This window comes from Macaca fascicularis, chromosome 2 (assembly GCF_037993035.2).
Source record: "Macaca fascicularis isolate 582-1 chromosome 2, T2T-MFA8v1.1".
Classification (NCBI taxonomy): Eukaryota; Metazoa; Chordata; class Mammalia; order Primates; family Cercopithecidae; genus Macaca; species Macaca fascicularis.
The window spans coordinates 168,064,824-168,088,325 of NC_088376.1; the positions used below are offsets into that span (position 1 = coordinate 168,064,824).

General features: G+C 34.7%; 1 protein-coding gene across 41 annotated transcripts in view; it reads left to right on the forward strand.

Annotated features, from left to right (window-relative positions):
- Positions 1–23,502, forward strand: part of ZBTB20 (zinc finger and BTB domain containing 20) — an 813,376-nt gene that overhangs the window by 31,096 nt on the left and 758,778 nt on the right. For 18 of the 41 annotated variants that reach the window (XM_074033399.1, XM_074033426.1, XM_074033421.1 and 15 more), the window contains exon 1: positions 17,529–17,662. The exons of the other annotated variants lie outside the window; for them this stretch is intronic. The gene's annotated coding sequence lies outside the window, so the exon portion shown is untranslated. Of the gene's footprint in view, positions 1–17,528; positions 17,663–23,502 lie in introns of those variants that run through there. 41 annotated transcript variants of the gene reach the window in all.

Here is a 23,502-nt window from a genome sequence, read left to right on the forward strand (position 1 = left end):
TTAATAAATGATTTTTAAAGTGTGGTCTTAAGAGGTGGCCCTAGGATAATCTAAGTGATTAACCAACTATTCTCTCAGAATTGGTTAGGTTAAGTGGGGATCTTGTTTTGATGAACCACCTGATATTTTAGACATTATCTATTTTTTCAATATCGTTTTCAAAGAAATAAATTATATTGAGGAAATTTAATGTGTTACTAAAGAATAGAAAACATACTAAATTTTACTTGAGGGTCATTCCCCTTCTCAAATAATCATAATAGCTATTAAAAGTTTTCATGTGAGCATATATTCTTTAATTTGTTTCATAAGCTATTTTGTAGGAAAGTGTTACAAAAACATTTTTACCCAGTAAAGTTTTAGGTCCTAGAACCACTAGTAATATTTATGTGAATATGTCCTTATTTGGACCTAGCCAAATAGTTTAATAATATTTATTATTGTTAGATATCATTTTCTTAATGTAAAACTGTTAGTTCTGGCGATAACTTTTTTTTTTAAATAGGGGAGCAGGCTTGATGGAATGCTGAGTGCACTGGATGGCCTAGGTTAAAGTCTGATTACAGAGTGACAGTGAGGATTTAATTCAACAGTTTATGTGAAGAAATTTTATAACTTATGTGATAGAGAAGTATCAGTTATTGATGTGAATCATTAGTAGTTAGAAGAGATCTATAATACAAACCAGGCACAGTAGCACACACACACCTGTAGTTCCAGCCACTCTGCAGAGGCTGAGGTGGGAGGATTGCTTGAGCACAGGAGTTTAAGTCTGCAGTAAGTTACTACCACACAACTGCAGTCCAGCATGGGCAACAGAGTGAGACTCCATCTCTAAAAAATAAAAATAAAAAAAGAACAGATCTACAGTACAACAAAATTTGAGAATTTCTGGTTTGGGAAAAAAAGTAGAAATTGGATTATTATGTAATGAATGTTTCCTAAGGGTTAAACACTTTATTATGTTCTCATTTAATAATTTTGCCTTCTCTTTGCTATGAGGAAACTGAAATTCTGGAAAAATAGTGTTTAAGGTCACAAGTAGTGAATGTGGAAGCTTCTTTCAAATCCAGTCTTTGACTTTAAGGCCCACATTCTTTCTACCAAAGCACTCTGCTTCCCATACACCTAGAGATAGAGTGTATGGCCCATGAGTAATTAAGAGTAAGATGAAAAGCTAATCTTTCAGTTTCTTATTGAGACACAGTGATACCTTGTATTTATTATTCCTCCTTTTACTATATTTAAACATTTCACAATAATTTATTTATCTTTTTAAAAAAGAAGAGCAGTATGAATTTGACAGGAAAACTTGTGAGATATCAGATGGATTACATAACTAAATATTGTATATCACAAGCTAGTTTTTCTCTACCTCCTGTTTCTTAACTGAAAAAAAAAAGAGTTGTGGAGGACATTAATGGTTTGTAATACACAAAGGAATAAAATAATTTATTAAAAATAAAAATTCCTGATTGTGAAGCAGATGACATATTTTATATTCCTGTTGATTTTTTAAATACCTACACAAACTTGATTTCAGATTTATTGATGAGAATTCCCTGCTTTATACACAAAATATTCCTGTAGAAACCAACATTTAGATAATCTGATAAGGTCTGGGAAAAGGTGAGTTCTTTGTAGTTGGAGTAATCAAAGCGGTATACGTTACACAGAGGTATTAAGGAAAAAGATAAGAGAAACCAATTTGTGTTAAACTTTTTTCTAAGTCAGCTTTTCATACTCTAGTTTTGTTGTTCAAAGTACATTCATTCTTATAGAATATTAGGTATGCCAATGCTTAGATATAAATATGAAAACACATTTCAAAACCCAAACAAATTATTTTTGGATTATCCATACCTTATGTCCCATCTGTTAGTACAAATAATCAAAGAGTATTGTATTTTCAAAAGCTCTGGAGGGTGTTACCCTTTCTGCAACGGTATAGTAGAATTTGGCAAAAACAATAGCATGTTTTGCAATGGTTGTGCAGTTAATGGAACATCCTGTCAATGCTGGATTTGCTGTAATTTTTACAGATAATAAACAGCAAGCTATGGTGTCACCCTATGTATATTCACTTAACAATATTTGGGTGACTACAGCATGATTAGAAGCCTTGAGGTTTTGTGGAAGAAATAGGCATGTAAACAACCAACTTTATTCGCCCTAATCAATATTGCTTATTTTGAACAGTTAATCTCTCCTTCTCTCACTCTCTCTTTCTCTCTCTCTCTTTCCTGGGGAAGAAAACTAATATTTATCAAATGCTCATTGTGTATAGACACCGTACTCAAGAATTAATAAATTTCATGTGCTTTGACTAGAGCCTTGCACTTTGTATGTTCACAAAAAATGTTATCTCTTATTATCAATCTACTGTAATTATCAAACAGTTCTGGGATATAGTTATTCTGATTCTCATTTTATAGATGAGCTATGTGACATTCATGGATAAGTAACCTGCTTTAAGTATACATAGCCAATAAATATTTTTTAAATCTGAGTCCAAAGCCCATACTGTAGAATAGTGGCCTCAAAAATAAAGTCCGTCCATTCCAAGAAATATGCAAGATGATACATTAGGGTTTGAGAAGAAATAAAAATTGTTTTTTGTGTTTTTTATTTAAAAAAAATCTAAGAAGTTAAAGTTACCAGTAGTTAATATGCCTAGATAGAGCTGGGCAATATCAGAGCATTATTTACATGCATTGCAGCTTAAATGGAACATCCTGATGGGAGAGAGTGGAGTTCATTAAAGAGTTGGAGCTACTAAATTTTATCTATGCCTTGTTATGTGGAGTCACAGATTAGTGACAGATTAGATTAACTAAAACTAACTCTAACAAAACAGACAACTGACTGAAAAAAAGCATAGAAAAGATAATACTAATAATCCAAGCCCATTTGAACAAGAGCATCCCTAAAACATATTATGAACACTTGTTAAACTACATTATGAGGTAAGAACAATGATGATTTAGCAATATTTGAAAATTGATCAACCAAAAATAATCAAGAAGTCTATTTGAAATGTGGATTTATATTCACTGCCATTGAAAAAGAATGTCACCCTCAGTGTATGGTGTGTGATGGTGGAAGACCATTTCATTGGTAAGGCATTAAAATCTATCTAGATCATGAATCAAGCAGTGTTTAATGTCACATGAGTCTCAGTATAGACTTTACAAAATCATTAAATTAGTATTTAGAAGACTTTTGGGGATTAAAAAAATATTAAAATACAAACATATTTACCATTGGAAACACTGTTCTTCAAGAGCAATAATGGCTGAAATGATGTATGAAAAATAATATAGCAACAAACAATATCACATTTGTCAGCAAATATTGCTAGACTATATATAGAAAACTGCTGAAGATTTGCAAAAGCAAGTATTTGGACGAATTATGCAGTGTGGAATGTTTACTGTATAGTTAAATGAAAGTACCAATATTTCTAACGTTTCATCCAATGATATTTGCTAGGTTCAATTGAAATAATTTGAAGAACTATGTTGTTATAAATCACTAAAATAATCACTGGAGAAGATTGTGACTAAACAGCAAAATACTCTCCTACAGTAAAACTGTGTTCTTGAAAACCTATGTTATCTATAGTTACATAGTTTTAGAACATTGGAGTGGTTGGTTGGAATGGAATAGAAAAAGGCTTGCTGAGTCAGGTTACAGAACTACTTCTACACATGAAATCTCTTCAGTCTTTTATAGACAAGCTATTTTAGCAAATAAATTGCAAGTCAGAAGTATACACAAGTGCTGTAGGACATCATTGATGTGGTCATTTTGTTTTCGTTTTTTAATTTAAAGCTTTAAAATGTAGTCAAAAATAATGTTACCAAATGTGAAAGAATCCTAAAATTTTAGTGGAACCTTTATGATACTTTGTAATAAGATGGAGAATGGTCCATGAATATCATTGGCACCACTTGAGGTTCCCTGGTTATCCAGAGGTAGAGTATTGAAGAGTAATAAGAAATTTATGGCAGTGATGCATTTTTCTTTTACAGGATGACAAGGGTTCTAATTTTGCTCACCTTTTCTGTTATGACAGGTGACTGTCAATACTATGCTCTCTAATATGTATTTTTGAAAAGTAACATATTCGATCTGTCTTTTTAAAGTAGAGTACTAATAATGACTGAGAAGGTAACTGCTTTTTGAAGGACCTGTGGTTATGGAGAAAACATTTCATATTGAATGTTTGTAATTCTTTTCATTACAATGTGATTTTCTTGCCAAAACCAATGTAATTGTAAAACTAGTTTCTATATATATTGAAAATTGTACAAAAATGTATTGGCATATTTTTAAAACTTGGAACGTAATGTTATAACTTATTTTAAGATCTTTCAAATGCAATCTTTAAATTAATTTTAAAATTCTTTTGTTAAAAAATAAAATGATACACCTCTTAGTTTATAGGAATGACTTACTACATCTGTGAAGATGGAAATTTACTAGTCAAACTTCAACAAAGTATTTTACATAATTGGTCATTAGTTTTGAAAATTGATTATTGTGATGTAGTAAGCAAAGCCATTGATACTCTTCTTCCATTTGAATTTACTATTTTGTGAGGTTTTCTCCCTTAACTTACCACCACCCCTCCTCTGCACCCATGACAACCATTATATCTGAGTAACCTGAAAATAGTACTGTATTTTCAAATGACTGTTTTACAAAGTGTAAAACCAAGCCAAGGCATAGAGAATGACACATATTTACTCAAATTTTTTGTTTTAATGTTTTTCAGTAAGAACATCAAGAGCAGTTTGCTCTTCAGTAAGAGCAAAATGTTTTTAAATTGTTTATAAATAGAGCCCCAAATTTAGAATGTTTACTTCTTGTTTACCTCAGTCTTTCAAAATGTCTATTGCTGCATATTCTGTAATGTATGTATTGTAGTAATGTATGTATATTATAAATAATTATGCATATATTGGAGTATGGGCTTATATTAATCAATGCCCAGACAAACAGAAATGACTCAGAACAGAGGAACTTCAATCCAGGGAATTGATTACAAAAGTGTTGGAAAGTCTGGTGGAGCAAACAGAAGGTGGCAATATTATTTAGTAACAAATTCCTTCAGAAAGCAAGGGATAGTTTTGTTATCCAGAGCTTATAAGTATTACGCTGCCACTGCTGCTGCTTCCACATTTTGCTGTGGTTGTTGGAATCACCAATCTCACTGCAGTGTAGGAAGCCAGGTGTGTCCACACTCTTATGGACACTTCAAAAATCCAGGATAATATGTAGTTTCTTGAATTCTGTTGTGCTTGTCACAGCTGCTGGAGCTTCCAGTTACTTGTGGTGGCTGCTGTTGTTCTGCACTTGCATAACCAGTGTTGCAATCAGCAGTCCAGAGCCCAGATCCCGAGTTCTGTGCTGCAGAGCCTGTTGGAGCACCATTGCTGAGGTTTTCAGTGCCAAAAGCAGGAGAGGGGAAGAAGTCTGTCTTTGCCTTTGATCTTATACCAATGCTTCATATTCTGGCAAAGCCATCTGAGAATTGTAGTTTTTAACTTCTGCTATAGAAAGAGTGCCTGGAAGGGGAATTTACCCATCATTTATATGCAAACTATTTTAGTGAATAAATTGAAGTCAATAGACACATAACTGCTGTAGGATGTCATTGTTGTTGTTGTTTTTTGAAATTAAACCTTTTAAACAGCAGAAAACATTTGCAAACTATTCATCTGACAAAGGACTAATAACCAGAATATATAAGGAACTCAAACAACTCAACAGTAAAAACAATTCATTACATTAAAAAGTGGGCAAAGGAAATGAATAGACATTTCTCAAAAGAAGACATACAAATGGCCAATAGGTATAGGAAAAATGCTCAACATCACTAATCATCAGAGAAATGCAAATCAAAACCCACAATGAGATAACATCTTACGCCGGTCAGAATGGCTACTATTAAAAAGACAGAAAATAACAGATGCTGGAAAGGATGCAGAGAAAAGGGAACTCTTACACACTGTTGTTGGGAATGTATACAGCCCATCAACAGTACAGCCACTATGAAAAACAGTATGGACATGTCTCAAAAAATGAAAAACAGATCATCTTGCAATCTCTCTATTGAGTATCCCCCTCAAAAAGAAACCAGTATATCAAAGGAACACCTGCATTCCCATGTTTATTGCAGCACTATTCATAGTAGCAAAGATATGAAATTAAACCTATGTGTCCATCAATGGATGAATGAATAAAGAAAATGTGGCATATATACACACAATGAAATACTGTTTGGCCATAAGATAGAAGGAAATGCCATTTGCAGCAACGTGAATGGAGCTGGAGGTCATTATGTTGAGTGAAATAAGCCAAGCACAGAAATACAAATATATCATGTTCTCACTCATGTGGGAGCTAAAATGTTGATCTCATGGAGGCAGAAAGTAATGACAGATAATAGAGGCTGGGAGGATTGAGTGGGTTGGGGATGAAGAAAGATTGGTTAATGGGTACAAACGTTCAGTTAGACAAAAGAAGTTCTAATGTTCAATAGCAGAGTAGGGTAACTGTAGTTAATAAGAATATTCTGGCCGGGCGCGGTGGCTCACGCCTGTAATCCCAGCACTTTGGGAGGCCAAGGCAGGCGGATCACGAGGTCAGGAAATCGAGACCATCCTGGCTAACACGGTGAAACCCCGTCTCTACTAAAAAAATACAAAAAAATTAGCTAGGCGTGGTGGCGGGCGCCTGTAGTCCCAGCTACTCCGGAGGATGAGGCAGGAGAATGGCGTGGACCCGGGAGGCGGAGCTTGCAGTGAGCCGAGATCGCACCACTGCACTCCAGCCTGGGCGACGGAGCGAGAATGCGTCTCAAAAACAAAACAAAACAAAACAAAAAACTATATTGCAAAATAGCTAGAAGAGTGTACTAAAAAAATAAAATAAAATAAAATAAAAAGCCACATAGAAATTATAAATACTCAGGGTGATAGACAACCTAAATACCCTGATGTTGTCATTACACATTTTATGCATGTAACAAAAATCACCTATACCCCATAAATTTGTATAAATACTATATGTCAATTAAAAAATAAAAGGTAAATCTAAACACAAAAAAAAGTAATAGAAAATACACACCCAAATAAGGAAGAGCCTTAAAATTTTAGTAATAATCTAAAATTTAGATAGGAATGGAGTTGAGAACAGACAGTGATCTGTGTAGTGTTTTAAATATTTTTTACTGATGGAGCGTATACTTTTTAATTATTGGAGAATCAATTTCTTGAGAGTAGGGGAAGGAACTTAGTGGTAAAACTACATATAACTTTTCTTGATTTGCTTTAAGAGATGGATTTTGATTTGACACCTAAAGCTAGAGTTGATATTCAGGGAATACACACTGTATTTAAAGCCAGCATCTGTTTTGATTAGTCATGGTAACATTTCTTCTGAGCCCATTCTTTATGAGCTATAAATATTTTGACTGCTACTCACCACTACCTAAAACTTCTCTAATTTATTATTTATTTCTATACACTATTAAGGTAACTTAAAATAATGGTAATAGTAAAAATGTAGTGCCTGGAAAAGTTCAGAATTTAATTATCTAATTATTTTATGTTATCAAATATTCTGTAATATCTACCACGCCCAGCTAACTTTTTTGTATTTTTAGTAGAGATGGGGTTTCACCATGTTGGCCAGGCTGGTCGTGAACTCTTGACCTCAGGTGATCTGCCTGTCTCGGCCTCCCAAAGTGCTGGGATTACAGGCGTGAGCTACCGTGCCCTGCCTAATGTTTCCAACTCCTTAATCAAACTGGTTCATGGTATGTTTTCTTTCGTCACTTTCGAAAGTTATTTTTTAATATACTAGTCTTTTCCATTATCCTGTCTTTAAATTTTACTTTGAGATACCTAATATACTTTTCCTCAAACAAATATAAAATTTAAGTTTTGAAATTATCTAGGGAACATATATCCTTTCAAATCTGTTCCCCATCATTAGTCTTCTTTTCCTACCTAATATTACCAGTGTATTATTCTAGATAATTTTTGGAGTAATTTTATAAAGCCCCTCCTTCTATTCCTCACACATTCCATTTGGATAGATGTTAGGCCCGACCTTTGCTACTTATTAGGTATGTGTCTTTGGGCCTCTTTTTGTTTATGTATAATCTGAAAATGAGATTTCTTATAATGCTGTTGGGGGATTAAATGAGAAAGTATATGTTGGGCTGAGTTTCTGACACATGTAGTAGAGATAACTTTTAAGAAAGCATTCTTATTAATAGTAGCAATTTTTGTATATTGGAAAGATATGAAGACTATTGAGTTTTTGAGTATAGCCTCACCAGGCCAAACAGTAAGGATCTCACCAACCTGCTTGACAAACATCTATGGCAATTAAGATGCATCTTTTATATCTTTTATTTTTCCTATAGAAAATGAAAGTGACTCTTATTTTTCCTATAGAATGCACTCTGTAGTTTCTCTTTCCTTTTGTATTAAATATAAACTGTACATATAAGTAAATTACGTAGATGTGGAAACTTTCAAGATAGTTGCTGGCGTTGTTGTAGATTGTTTAGTAGAGAGGATTGAGTAGTCCGCAGGAAGAGTTCATATGGTATATGTGTCTAATACATTGTTCTGGAGCCAGGGAATTATTACAAATAACATTTTTATGTTTTGTAATCCATTGATTTAGCATTTATTGATTGTGTCACAAAAGTACCCTCTTCTGAATTTCTGAAGATATTCATATCATTTAAGATCAGCTTATAGGAGTAGTAACAACAGCTATAATAGCATAATAATCTTATTCAGATATTAAACTCCATGCCACTTTTCCCCATGGTCATATTTCTCCTTTATAATTGTGGAAAAGGGTGAATGACTCATATCCACATATGGAGGATGATCCATATGTGCATCCACATATGGATATGAGTCATTCTATATTAAAGATACTTTTGATTTTCTACTCTTTGCTATTTACTATTCACTGGCCACTGTTCACTCTACCACTGGTCACTCCGAGGAACTGTGGGAATATTTTCTGTCTTAATAGGCAACTGCTGTGATTATAAAGGCTACAGTATATGGGCAAATGTGAGGCAATAACTTCATTTTTTCATTCTTTGATTCTTCATTCTACTACTATATAAGACTGTATAATATATATTTTCTTTTCCTGAAAGTTTGGAGAGAAGGAGAATATTTGCATCACAAAACATAAGCTTCATAGAATTTATTATTAGGCATTACTTAAAATAAATCTGTCCATGTTTACATTGGGAATTCCCACTACTCCTCTTCTTCCTCCCTCTCATCTCTGTGCTCCCTTAACTTCAAATTGTTACTCATTTTTTATGTAGTACAGTTTAACCCCACAAGAATTATTCATGCCTCACTCTCTGACTCCAGCAGCTTATCAAGATGTTTTCCTCAAAGAGGACAATTCCATTGCTATGAAATACTCTGAAGCCAACTTCAGGTTTTTACGAACACTTATGTTATAGATGTGAAGAAATAATAGATAAATGAAATATGAAGGGAAGCTGAATTTTCTTCTCAGAAATACTGTTTATTGAAATTCTGCTAGTTGCATGGGAATATCTTTTTTTTTTTTTTAAGTTCCAGGATACATGTACAGAAATTCTACATTTGTTACATAGGTATACGTGTGCCATCGTGGTTTGCTGCATCTATCAACCCATCATCTACGTTTTAAGCCCTGCATGCATTAGCTATTTGTCCTGATGCTCGCCCTCCTCTCGCCCCCCCACCCTCCGACAGGCCCTGGTGTGTGTTGCTCCCCTCCCTGTGTCTATGTGTTCTCATTGTTCAGCTCCCACGTGTGAGTGAGAACATGCGGTGTTTTCTATTCCTGTGTTAGTTTGCTGAGGATGATGTCTTCCAGATTCATCCATGTCCCTGCAAAGCACATGATCTCATTCCTTTTAATGGCTGCATAGTATTCCATGGTGTATATGTATGACATTTTCTTTATCCAGTCTATTATTGGTGGGCATTTTGGTTGGCTCCATGTCTTTGCTATTGTAAATAGTGCTGCAGTAAGCATATGTGTGCATGTATCTTTATAGTAGAATGATTTATATTCCTTTGGGTATATACCCAGTAATGGGATTATGGGGTCAGAGGGCATTTCTGGTTCTAGATCCTTGAGGAATCACCACATTGTCTTCCAAAATGGTTGAACTAATTTACATTCCCACCAACAATGTAAAAGCGTTCCTATTTCTCCATAGCCTCGCCAGCATCTATTGTTTCTTGACTTTTTAATAATCCCCATTCTGAGTGGTGTGAGATATGACTACCTTTTTAATCAAACTTTTTTTTTTTTTTTTTTGACACAGTCTGACTCTGTCACCCAGGTTGGAGTGCAGTGGTGCAACCATAGCTCACTGCTGCTTTGACCTCCTGGGCTCAAGAAATCCTCTCACCTTCTCACCTCAGCCTCCCGAGTAGCTAGGACTACAGGTGCATGCCATCACACACGGATGATTTTTTTATAGACATGCGGTCTCAGTATATTGTCCAGGCTGGTCTCTAACTCCTAGATTCAGGTGACCCTTTTACCTTGGCCTCCCAAAGTGCTGAGATTTCAGGCATGAGCCACTGCAACCAGCCTTATCAAACTTTTTATTGTGAAATTCTTCCAAACATACAGCAAAGTTGAAGATTACTTTTTCTATTTTTGTCACAAGATCTTAAGATAAGGATATGTTTAATATGTGACTTAATACATTTTTCAAAGTGCTGTTTACTTGTTTATATCATCCTTATATCTCAAATTTATTGGTTTTCAATTAACCAAGGTTTATAAATGCTATGTACTGTTGTTTCTTTAGTCATTCATTCATTCAAGAAAACTTTTTTGAGCTTCAGTTATATTACAGGTGTACTGCCAGATGCTAGACCAACAAAGCTTAATAAGTAAGGCCTCTGTTCTGGGGGGCAGAAGGGAAGAAGGTGGCGATGGTGGGGAGGGAGTCTCTTAGTCTAGTAGGGAGGGGAGGCATATAAAATCCTCCAGCCATAATAACTGTACTTCCAGTTACATAGTTTACATGTAATACTTTATTTTAGTTTTAAATTTAAACATTTGTTGATTAGAATTTAAATTAGATATACATCTTTTCCCATATAAGGATGGTACTCCTGGCCTACTATTGTCCTTGGGCCCAATGGGATACAATTTTAAAACAGATGACCAAGGTTAAGTATTATTTCCTAATGGGCCGGGTGCAGTGGCTCACGCCTGTAATCCCAGCACTCTGGGAGGCCGAGGCGGGCAGATCACTAGGTCAGGAGATCCAGACCATCCTGGCTAACATGGTAAAACCCCGTTTCTACTAAAAATACAAAAAGTTAGCTGGGTGTGGTGGCGGGTGCCTGTAGTCCCAGCTACTTGGGAGGCTGAGGCAGGAGAATGGCGTGAACCCAGGAGGCGGAGCTTGCAGTGAGCCGAGATCGCTCCACTGCACTCCAACCTGGGTGACAAAGTGAGACTTGGTCTAAAAAAAAAAAAAAGAAGAAGAAGAAAAAAGAACTATTGTCTAATTACGCCACATACAATTAACTTTATGGTGGTGTCTTCAATGGCAGTCATTTACTTAGTGTAGCATTTACTCATTTTGACCCACTAATCCCAGACTTTTGCTCTCTGGGAGTGGTGGCTCACGCCTGTAATCCCAGCGCTTTGGAAGGCTGAGGCGAGTGGATCACGAGGTCAGGAGTTTGAGACCAGCCTGACCAACATGGTGAAATCCCGTCTCTACTAAAAACACAAAAATTAGCCGGGCATGATGGCGTGCGCCTGTAATCCCAGCTAGTCAGGAGACTGAGGCAGAAGAATCGCTTGAACTGGGGAGGCGAAGGTTGCAGTGAGCCGAGATTGCACCACTGCACTCTTGCCTGGGCAACAGAGCGAGACTTTGTCTCAAAAAACAAACATACAAACAAAACCCCCAAAATACACCAATCCTTTACAATTGAATTCTTGCTTTTTTCATTCCTTTCTCAGCCTATAGAAAATAGGAAATGTTTTATTGTGTTTATTATTTAGTTCTTTAAACAATTATTTGCTTTACTATTAGATATTTGAATCTTGAACTATGCAACCTTTAAGAATGCATGATAGAGTATGTATTTTAGATGGAGTTGCTGTACCATTAAACCAAATGTATTGAGAGCTATGGGTATTGAACAGCAAATTTTCACTATTCTGTGTTAGTAAGCCAGATAGAGTAAGAAATCATTAGGACTTATTGGATTTGACTCACAACCACAGAATCTTATGGCTGGATGGGGCCTTAACTATCTTTAGGTATTGGGTAAAACAGTATGGTATAGGGATTAAGCACATAAACTCTAAGCTAGACAGGCAGGGTTCAAATCCTATTATTATTATTATGCTATGTGATCTCAGGCAAGTCACTTAATCTCTCTTTTTCTTCGTTTTGAAAATGAGACTAAAAATAATTCCTAATCATAGGGCAATTGTTAGGCTTTAAAGAGTTAAGAAATAAAAAGTACTTAGAACACTTCCTGGCACATAGTAAGCACTTAAGCATTGGCTATAATAACTATTATTATGATATGCTGTTCAATTCCATCCTGTTAAATTTATTATTTTTAGCATAGGAAGAAACTGAAACTCAGGATGGTTGCATGACTTGCCCAGGGTATGCAAGCTATTTGTGGCAATGCTGGGACCAGAACCAATTTTCTTTTGATTTATTGTTTAATAGACTTTATTTTTTTAGAGTAATTTTAGTTTCATAGTAAAATTGATGGGGAGGTACAGAGATTTCTCATATACCCCCTGCCTTCACACATGCACAGCCTCCCCTGTCATCAATATCCCCCACCAGAGTCGTATATTTGTTACATATGATAAGCCATCTTCGACATATTATTAATACTCCAGGCCCATAGTTTACATTAAGGTTCACTCTTGGGGTGTTGTGCCTTCTGTGGGTTTGAAAATAATGACGTGTATCTGTCACTATTGTATTATACAAAGTAGTTTCAGTGCCTTGAAAATCCTGTGTTCTTCTGTTCATCCCTCTCTCTACCCTAAACTCTTGCAAACAGTGAGTTTTTGCTGTCTCTGTGGTTTTGCCTTTTCAGAATGTCATATAGTTGAAATCATACAGTGTATAGATACATACAGTGTATAGAAGGCAATCTTTTCAGATTGACTTCTTTCACTTAGTAATATATATTTAAGTTTCCTACATGTCTTTTCATGGCTTGATATCTCATTTCTTTTTAGCGCTAAATAATATTTCACTGCCTGGATGTACCATATTTTATCCATTCATCTACTAATGGGTATATTAATTTCTTCCAAGTATTGGCGATTATGAATAAAGTTACTATAAACATCTGTGTGTAGGTTTTGTGTGGGCATAAGTTTTCAATTCCTTTGCATAAATACCAACCAGTGCAATTGCTGGACTGTATATGTATTTAGTTTTGTAAGAAGCTGCCAAACTGTCTTCCAAAGTGGCTGGACCATTTTTCATTCCTACCAATAATGAATGAGAGTTCCTGTTGCTCCACATCCTCATCATCATTTGATGTTGTCATTGCTGTGAGTTTGGGCAATTCTATTACGTGTATAGTGGGATGTCGTTGTTATTTTTAATATGCATTTCCCCAATGACATATAATATGGAGCCCCTTTCATATATTTATTTGCCATCTGTATATCTTCTTTGGTGAGGTGACTGTTAAAGTCTTTGACCAATTTTTAATCAGGTTATAATATTTTCTTATTGTTGAGCTTTAAGAATTCTTTGCATGTTTTAGATAACAGTCCTTTATGAGATACATCTTTTGCAAATATTTTCTTCCAGTCTGTGGCTTGTCTTTTCATTACCTTTACAGTGTCTTTTGCAGAGCACAACTTTTTAATTTTAATGAAATCCAGCTTATCAATTATTTCTTTCATGGATTATGTCTTTGGTGTTGTATCTAAAATAGTCATTGTGAAACTCAGAGTTATCCAGATTTTTTCCTATTTAGGAGTCCTAAGAGTTTTGCATTTTACATTTAGGTTTATGATCCATCCATTTTGAGTTAATTTTTGTGAAGAGTGTAAAGTCTGTGTCTAGATTTATTTTTTTTTCATGTAGATGTCCATTCGTTCCATCACCACTTGGAAATACTATCTTTGCTCCATTGTATTGCTTTTCCTTTTAAGTCAAAGATCAGTTGACTATACATATGTGGACCTTCTTCTGGGCTGTTTTGTTCCATTGATCTGCTGTGTCTATTCTTTTGCCAGTACCACACATTCTTGATTACTGTAGCTTTATAGTAAGTCCTGAAGTTTGGTAGTTTCATTTGTCCAACTTTGTTCTTCTCTTTCAATATTATGTTGGTTATTTTGAGTCTTTTGCCTCTCCATATAAATTTTAGAATCAGTGAGTTCTTATCCACAAAATAATTTTCTGGAATTTTGATTGGGATTGAATTGAATCTATAGATCAAGTTGGGATAGAACCAATTTTTAACTTTCAGTTTAGGATCTTTCTACAGAACCAAATTGCCCCATGACATATCAACAAATGAAGCAATTTAATTTAATAACTTTATAACTTCCATAGTATGGTAGTCAATTACAATGATTTCTTCAGTCCTTATTGTCTCCAGTCCCAACTAGGGAAAGAATATCTTGAATTCCAGTAAGTACTAACAATGTACCACTTATTGTGCTTTGAATCTAGTAAAATGTACAGACATGGGAAAAGTTTTGAGGTGTTGTACATTTTTCTTCTTCCTCTTCCTCTTCTTCTTCTTTCTTTCTTTCTTTTTTTTTTTTTTTTTTTTGAGACGGAGTCTTGCTCTGTTGCCCAGACTGGAGTGCAGTGGCATGATCTTGGCTCACTGCAGCCTCCACCTCCTGGATTCAGGCAATTCTCCTGCCTCAGTCTCCCGAGTAGCTGGGACTAGAGGCACGTGCTACCACCCCCAGCTAATTTTTGTATTTTTAGTAGAGACAGGGTTTCACCATGTTGGCCAGTCTGGTCTCGAACTCCTAACCTTGTGATCTGCCTGCCTTGGCGTCCCAAAGTGCTGGGATTACAGGTGTGAGCCACTGTGCCCGGTCTCATTTTTCACTAAGGGAAAAGATTTGTTTTCCTTTTAAATTTAGCTCTCAGGTTGTTTTTTTGAAAAGAGCCTTCATGGTCCTTTATGTTCCTTTTGATTCCTGCTGGTAGAAATCAAATATTGTCTTCTCCTTTAATGAAAACAAAATGAAACAAAATAAAATACCTAGAATCTTATTTTAAAAATTCAGAAAATACAAATATCTAATTCAAATCCATCTGTCAAACTCTGAGGTTTATGTGTTTTTTAATTGACATTTTTCTTAACACATTTTAATAAATCTTCGGAGAAACAATAGGGCAATAGTAGAAAAGCAGAGCTGCCAGGCCAAATAGTGAGGAGGAGATACATGCTGGTACCTTGGGCACACTAAATATATTTTGGAAAAGTTTCTCTACAGACAAGTGACCTGAAGTCGGGGACTGTTAAATTATTTTTAGTGTGTGTCTGTCTCCGCTTAATCATCCACCCTCGGGAGGGTAATATACTACTGCAGCACTAGAGAGGTTGAATTGGTGGATTACAATGAGACTAGAGTGGTCTGGACTCTTAGTTTCTTACTAGAAATTTTTCCAAGATAGTTTGTATAATGTATAGGTAGCCATTGCATTCTAATGTCTATGCTGTAGGTTATCCACCCTGAAAATAGCTAAAGCAATATTGATCTGTATTCTAAATATGACCCAAAATTTATTTGACATTCTTAAAGATTTTTGTGAATAAGGTGAAGATACAGTTGATTTATAAGTTATATATTGAAAGTTATTTAATTTTTAATTGAAAACTGAGTTTTTTAAACAAAGGAATTGAAGCTTTTGTTTCAAGGTAGTTTTGTTTATGCAGAGAGACATATTCTAATTTTTGAAGCATGTTAATACACAAAACCACATACAAAGGATGATTTTTACAATTAATATATTTAGGATTATTGTTGCCAAAATGCAGGGTTTGAATAAGTCAAATGCACTTACATTTTTTATTTGTGTGTAAATATTCTTTAGAAAATTTTACCTGTATTATAATGTTCTTAAGTCCCATCTAAATCACACATAGCCAAACTGTATAGAAATATATTAAGGGAGATGGGTGTCTAGATAGATATAGTGCTAGAAGGAGATATGACTCATCAAGTAGAGTCTAGTTTTTAAAAATTGGGGGATGAGGAGACTGGCTTAAAACTAGTTCTGTTTTCTGATGTTTGTAATTCTATAGCTGCAAATATATCACTTACAGGAGAAAGGGCACCTGGGAATGGGGAAAGTGGGTGGGAAGCATATGATGGGGTGAGGAGTATAATAACAGCGTAATTTTGGAACTAGAATATAGGAAAAATCTGGTTAGAAGTATCAGACAAAGAAAAACTGTTTTTTTTTTTTAAATCTTTTAAGGCAAGTTTATTTAGAAGCATTGATTATTTTTATTTTTCCCTCCTAATAAAAGATTAAGGGTAACTGCTGTAGTTTCAGTCCTATATTCTATGAAATCTTGTCCTGATTGTGATGGTAGCTTCTTATGGGATTTATTTCTGTCGTTGTACCACTATGTACTATACGCATTGCACCTGTTCACACAGAGTACATTGCATTGTGATGTTTGTACAGCTAGATGCTTCAAATGAGAAGCCAATCTCCCTTCTTCTAGGGTCCTAGCCTATTAGTTACTTAATTAAGCTTAATTCTGTTTTGGTCTGTAATTTTGTAAGTCTGCAATTTTGTATATGGTCTTGATTTATTAACTGAGCCATGATTTCTTCTTTGCAGTTATCAGTTTCGTCTGAGATTAGTTTTCCTATTGTATGGAGTCTGTTTCTTACAGAGCCTCCTTTAAGACTGCTCTGACTTTAAAATCATTACTAGGCTTTTGTCAGAGCTGATTTGTTCACATTCTTCTCACATTAAAAAATAAATTTAAAAGATTGCATAAATAAGCTGTGCATTTCACTATTTCCTGCTTATATGCAAAAAATGTATTTATGATAATTACATGTACTGCTAGAACTGAAACAATACATTCCTCATAATGGAGCATAAATAAAGAAGGTGGAGCCAGCTGCTCTTAAACTGTTTATTTGCAAGCAATAATGATATAGAGAATATACCTTTTTCACTCTGTTAGCCTGGCAATACTGAACCTGTTGCTGCATTAGACGAGTTGCATTTTGCTGGATAGGGGAAGGAGAGCTGTCTGCTGTCTGGTAGGAGGGCTTTGTCTGTGCCTTTCTCTCTGTTTCTTTCTGTTTTTCTTTCTCTCTCTCTCTCTCCTCTTCTCTCTCTCTTACTCGCTTGCTCTGTCTCTGTCTCTCTCTCCCTCTCTTCCCCCCTCCCTCCTCTCTCTTGCTCTCTCTCTCTCTTCCCGTCTCTGTGGTTTGTAAGGTAGGTTGCAGTGTGTGTATATACACAACATCAAGAGCAGGAAAATGGACTCATTAGGGAGGCAGGCAGTCATTACCACTCACACTGTACTTCCAGGGAGACACCGATTATAAGAAGAGAAACTCAGCGCTGGGGAAGAAGGTAGGGCAGACAACTTTCTTAAAAAAAAAAAAAAATTTCCTGCTTCCTCAATGCCCCCTCTGTCATCTCCTTTAGCCCCCAATGCCTTTATTCTTTCCTCCTTGAATTTTAATTTGCAGATTTAAGTTTGACAGAGCTAGTGCTAGCTTAAAATTTAGAACATCTGTAGGAGGCCTACCCTTTACTAATTTTCTTCCTACTTACTTAGGGGTGTGCCCTTGTGATTCAGTTTTGTTACTTTAAAAATAATTACAAACAAATCTATTTTTCTCACTAAAGTACCAAATAAATCAGAATCTTCCACTCTTTTAAAACAGACCCTTCCGTATGTTTGTCTCTTTGCTTTTCTTGTCTGTTTATGCAATTCCATCTGTCTGTCTATATATCATGTTGTCCTTATTTATTGCTAACTCGGTTTTGTTAGTTATTTGCCAATGAGTTTTAGCTGCATTGCCAGTGTGGGTATTACTAAAGTGAGACTCTTGTTCTTTGTTTTATGTTGAAGTTTAAAGTCCATATTTACAGTTTAAATCCTTGAAGCAGGTTGAATACTTTTTGCCAGCATGTTTATTTAATGCCATTGGACATAAGGTGAGGGGTAGTTGCTGAGGGTGGGTAAGAATTGAGTAATTATTTTTGTCATCACACACATAGAAACATTGCATCTGGGGGATGTATTTTTAAACAAGGTATTCTGTTTTCTAACTTTTATTTTGCAGATGGGCTTTTACATTTATAGGAATATCACTTTGGTTAGTAAGAATGCGAACTTTCTTAACAACCAGTTTTTATCCTAGGACAGTTTCCTTTTAGTATGTTACTGTTTATTTATGCTTGGGGAGGGTGGAGTGAGGGGCTGGCCATCTTTTTACAAAGTGGAAGCTATGAAGTATATCAGGCCATCTTGCACAACAACTGTAAGTATTCATTTAACATTTTGGGGAGCATAAATAATATATTTTTATTTCAAATACAGTTTTGTGGTGCTTTCTTTTCCTTTATTTCTTTTTTCCTTTTATAGTGGGAAAAGTTACATTTCAAACTAGCAGACATTGTTGAAGAGTTTTCCCAGAATAGTGTTCTTCAAAATTGAAAGGATTATTTTAATAAGGTCCATTTGAAATGGACTTCTTAATGGAATTTTATTTCAGATTTGTCAAAGTAAAACTGCTATTCATTTGGTAAAATTTGAGTCACATAGACACGCAAATGTTTCGGCATATACAGAGCAATGTTAGAAAATGGATGCTGATCTGTAGAGATCTTTGATAATAACAATCATCTTTTTGTAATAAATTATTTATTTAATAGAAGTGGCAGACTTTTTCCCCCCTTAATTCCATTAGGCCTCTCTGACAACACAAAGAAGTCCATAAAGCAATATTCTTAACCCACCTGGGACGCTAGAGCAGATTCCCAAACACATTCTCAAGGTTCAAACCTAGTAAAATGTTTATTAAAAATCCATTATTTCAGGAAGGTGATGAACTTTTGCGCTGAAAGACTTTTTCACCTCTTCTTTTAAAAAATTTATTCTGAGACTTTCATTTTGCTTATCTTGCCTGAACTGTTTTTTTAAACTGGATAGGCTGGCTTTGGCCAAGAGTAGTACAAATACTAAGTACGCTCAATCAGGTCTCGTCAGATTTTTTTTCCCTAAGGTCTAAGGGGAAGTTTAGGAGAGTCTTTTATGTTAATATGGTACACAATAATTTTGTTTACCAAATACAATTTTATGTATACTTTATGCCATTTCCAACTGTGACCCAAAAATTTGTTTCAAAACTAATACTGTATGTTAAAAGTGTGCATGTCTCATGCACCTGTCATTTTCTATGTGAGCTTTGTGAGGACCATATAAAATTCTACTGTTTTTATCAATAGAAATCTTTTGTCTATGTCTTTATCAGTCATTCTCTTTTTCTGTACACACATATATGTAGTGATATCTGTGCATACATGTACATGTATGACACGAAGGCATACATGTGTGGATAAATACATCACAGCTTCTTTTCAGATACAATATTTTTAAAAATTTCACTTCATGTATGTTTATGTTAACCACAAGCAAACAAAAAATGGAGAGAGTTTCAAGAGAAAATGAAAATTTCCTTTAACCTTCTAGCAAGAATAAAAGCAAGTAATAATGTAGTCATTTTTATGTTTGGTTTAATTTTTAGAATGTGTCTGTTTTCTTTTGCATTATAATTCTTAACCTTCAGTAGATCTAAAATATTTTTAGTATGAAAAATAATCTTGGCCTTTTCTGGAAGGGACTGTCACAATCTAAATACAGAAGGACATTATAAAATGTACATAAATAAACTTAAAACCACTGTACTCTACTGTATAGGGATTTGGAAAGCTGAAAGGCTTGTGTCACAGGAGCGCTACAGAGTGCCAGAAAAATTCATTAATCAGCCTTATTGGTTAGAGTGGGCTCTTCCTATCAGCACATGATATCTGCCTGTTTAGATCCCCAAAGTCTTGGCCAGGTCACAGTGTGTTTCATTTTAATGTTGGAGCAGACAGTTATCTAACACACCCACATGAGGAAGTGCTCTAAAGTTGTTATTTCATGCTTTGCCATGCCCTGTAGCTAAAACAATTTGGTACTGAGTGACGTGTGTGTGCTTTTTAACTCCTATCTGATGAAAATCAGCTTTGGCTCTTTGAAAAGGACCAAACAGTAGATTTAAAAAAAAAAAAAAAAAAAAAAAAGGACACTTTGGGAGGCCGAGGCGGGCAGATCACGAGGTCAGGAGATCGAGACTATTCTGGCCGACATGGTGAAACCCCATCTCTACTAAAAGAAAATAAAAAAATTACCTGGGCATGGTGGCACACGCCTGTAGTCCCAGCTACTGGGGAGGCTGAGGCAGGAGAATCCCTTGAACCTGGGAGGTGGAGTGAGCCAAGATCGTGCCACTGTACTCCAGCCTGGTGACAGAGTGAGACTCTGTCTCAAAAAAAAAAAAAAAAAAAAAAAAAAAAGGAATACCAGACCATATAATTCAAATGCTAAGCATTGCCAGTTTAAACTTTTTCTTTTTTTTTTTTTAACTTAAATCACTATGATTATTTTTAATGTAAAGGCTATATAGTGATTTATTGAATTTTACTCATTAGGGTTTCAAAAATTGCAGATATTTTTTATTCTGCACATTTTTATCTCCAGAAGTCTATATTCATCAAAAGGATAGCAGCTGCATACTTTCCCCATGAAATGTTAACAAATAAATGGCATTCCTGTTTATTTATCTATTTTTGAATTTTAATGATTAGTCCTTGTGCTAATTAACAAATTCTCGTATTCATAAAATCTGGCACTACATAAATATCTAATTGTGTGATTATCTACACATGTTCTGGCTTTCTATAAATATAGAAATTATCAGTGGATGTGTTCATGGACTTGCCCAACTCTCAGTAGTGGCCGGTCCTGCTGCCACATAGGAAGCCAAATTTGGGCCCTGAGCAAACGTGTTACCCCAACATCTGGCAAGATATGTTGAAGCAGCAGCACCTGGCTAATATTGCTAACTAGTGATCTTTTCTGGCAAAAGAATAACTGGTGTTGATATTCTTTGAATGCTGCTAGCTCCCGGGTTCTTCAGCTTCAAGGGTGGCCTCAAAAGTCTAAATGTTGAAAATGGACGTTAAACCTGGCTTATCTTGGAGGTCAATTTAGAAATATATTTTAACAGGCTACGTTTTTGGTGGGAAACATATTTTACTGTACAACATAAGTAAAATAGTATCCTCATCCCTTACTTTCTTAACCAGTGAAGCTCTAAGTTACCATGAGAAGTCACAAAGCACTGAAAAGAAACTCTAAATATTTTCATTTGCATGGCTATGTAACTATTTCAGGGACATTTTAAAAATCAAGTGTTACCTATATAGAAACAGTTTACCCTCCATCAAGGACAATAAACACTAGCAATTGGACAATTGTGTACCTGCCAGAGTTATTATTAAATTAGAAACCAAACCTTTAAAATAGTTTTTTTCATACTGTGTAAGCCATTTTTGTTATTTTATACAATTCCTATGGATTATTTGCAATGCTAATACAGTCAGCATTTACATTTGATACTTTACACCAAGCTTTCAAGTCATATATAGGTGTGTAGGTATTTTACAAAACTTGAAACTTGTAATTTTCTTGAAAAACCCATTTCATATATTTCCATTGCTTAAATAAATTCTAGCATTTTGCATAATCGCCAGGAACTACAGCCAATGTCAAATAAACTAGCAAGATCAATTTTATTCTTTACCAAAAGCCTGAAGGCAATACACATATCCTAGATATTCTCGAGAATGCCTGAATTCTTTTTTTTTCTATTACATAGATATTACACATTAATCATCAAATAATGTTGATGACAATTATGTTTAATATATCAAAATATCCTTGAGCTCCCTTAGTTCTCATTCAGCATAGGCAAGCTGATGAGGCTATGGGAAGAAATATGCTATCTATAATTACTATCATGTATGTAGTAACCACTACAGCCTATGTTAGAAACAGTATTCAAGGGCTTATAAGAAAAAGGGCTTTTTTTTTTTTTTTTTCGCCACTCTAGCTGTTCAACTGTAATAACGAATAAGTGGCATGCTATTTCTGTACTAAACTGTGGAAAAATTATGCTTGACTTTGGCTTCATAACGTCTCTTATACTCCAGGATCAAGCCTTTTGGTAATTCTATAGTTCATTTGAAAGTAATCAGCTTGAGGACACGGAGCTTGCCTTTCTGGAATCTTTTGACACTCAGTTGAAACTCTAGCCCTGGTGTTTTGTACTTCAGTTAACCAATGCAACCTTTGTAATTGTCTTAACTTGGGGAAAGCTGGCTACTGATTTTCAAGTGAGAATACTGAGACAAGGAACAAGAACTATGAGTTCATTGATTCATCTAGTTTCCAGAGGGAAGAAGAACATATTTTTATTAATTCTGAATATTCAGTCTTACCTTTGAAACTCTGATAGAAAATGTGGTAATTATAGCATAATATGTTTACCTTCTTGGTATTGGAAGTAATTTTGGCACTGAATACTTCTGTGTCTTGAGATATGATGAATTTAATGTTCATATTATGCATTTAAAAGGTCAATCTATTTGGAAGTTTTTATATTGCATTACTAATGTAAGGATTTACATTCAATAAATATAAAATTATGGTATGAGGTTGAGATTTTGGGATATCAAAAAGATGCCCAATTGGTTGTAACTAAAAATGTAGAAATGGCAATAATTATGAATCTTATACATAGTAGCACTATTTTGTTATGGGGAAAATTCTTAATTTAAACTTTTTAAAATCAAACATTTAAAATTATTTAAATTTTAATTTTCTCTAATTTTTAGAAGGCTTTACTTTTTTGTTTTCTACTGAATTAGCTTAGATATTTGCCATTTTTACCTTTTCAAAAATTTTCTGTGAATTACTGTTGTAATTAAATTGTGATTTGTTGTTGCAATTCCTTTTATAGTATGAGCTTCTTTCCTATAAATGGAATGTAATTAAGAGAAAATTAATGTTGTCAGTTTTTTCAGGTAGCAACTTGAAACTTTGTAAAAAAAGAAAAAAAAAAGCTATTACTAGCAGAAAACTAGAAATGTTCCAGGCTATGTAATGGTTGATATATATATGTGTATGTGAAAACTATGTGGCTGTCATTTTAAATAAACAAAAATACCTTATTTAGGGACATTTAAACGGTGAGAAAAATGTTCCTTTCTTTTATTATTTAAATAGACTAGACAAATACGTTTTAAGGGTGACCTTATAAAATTTTTGGGTTTTTTTCTTCTTAAATACTGGACAC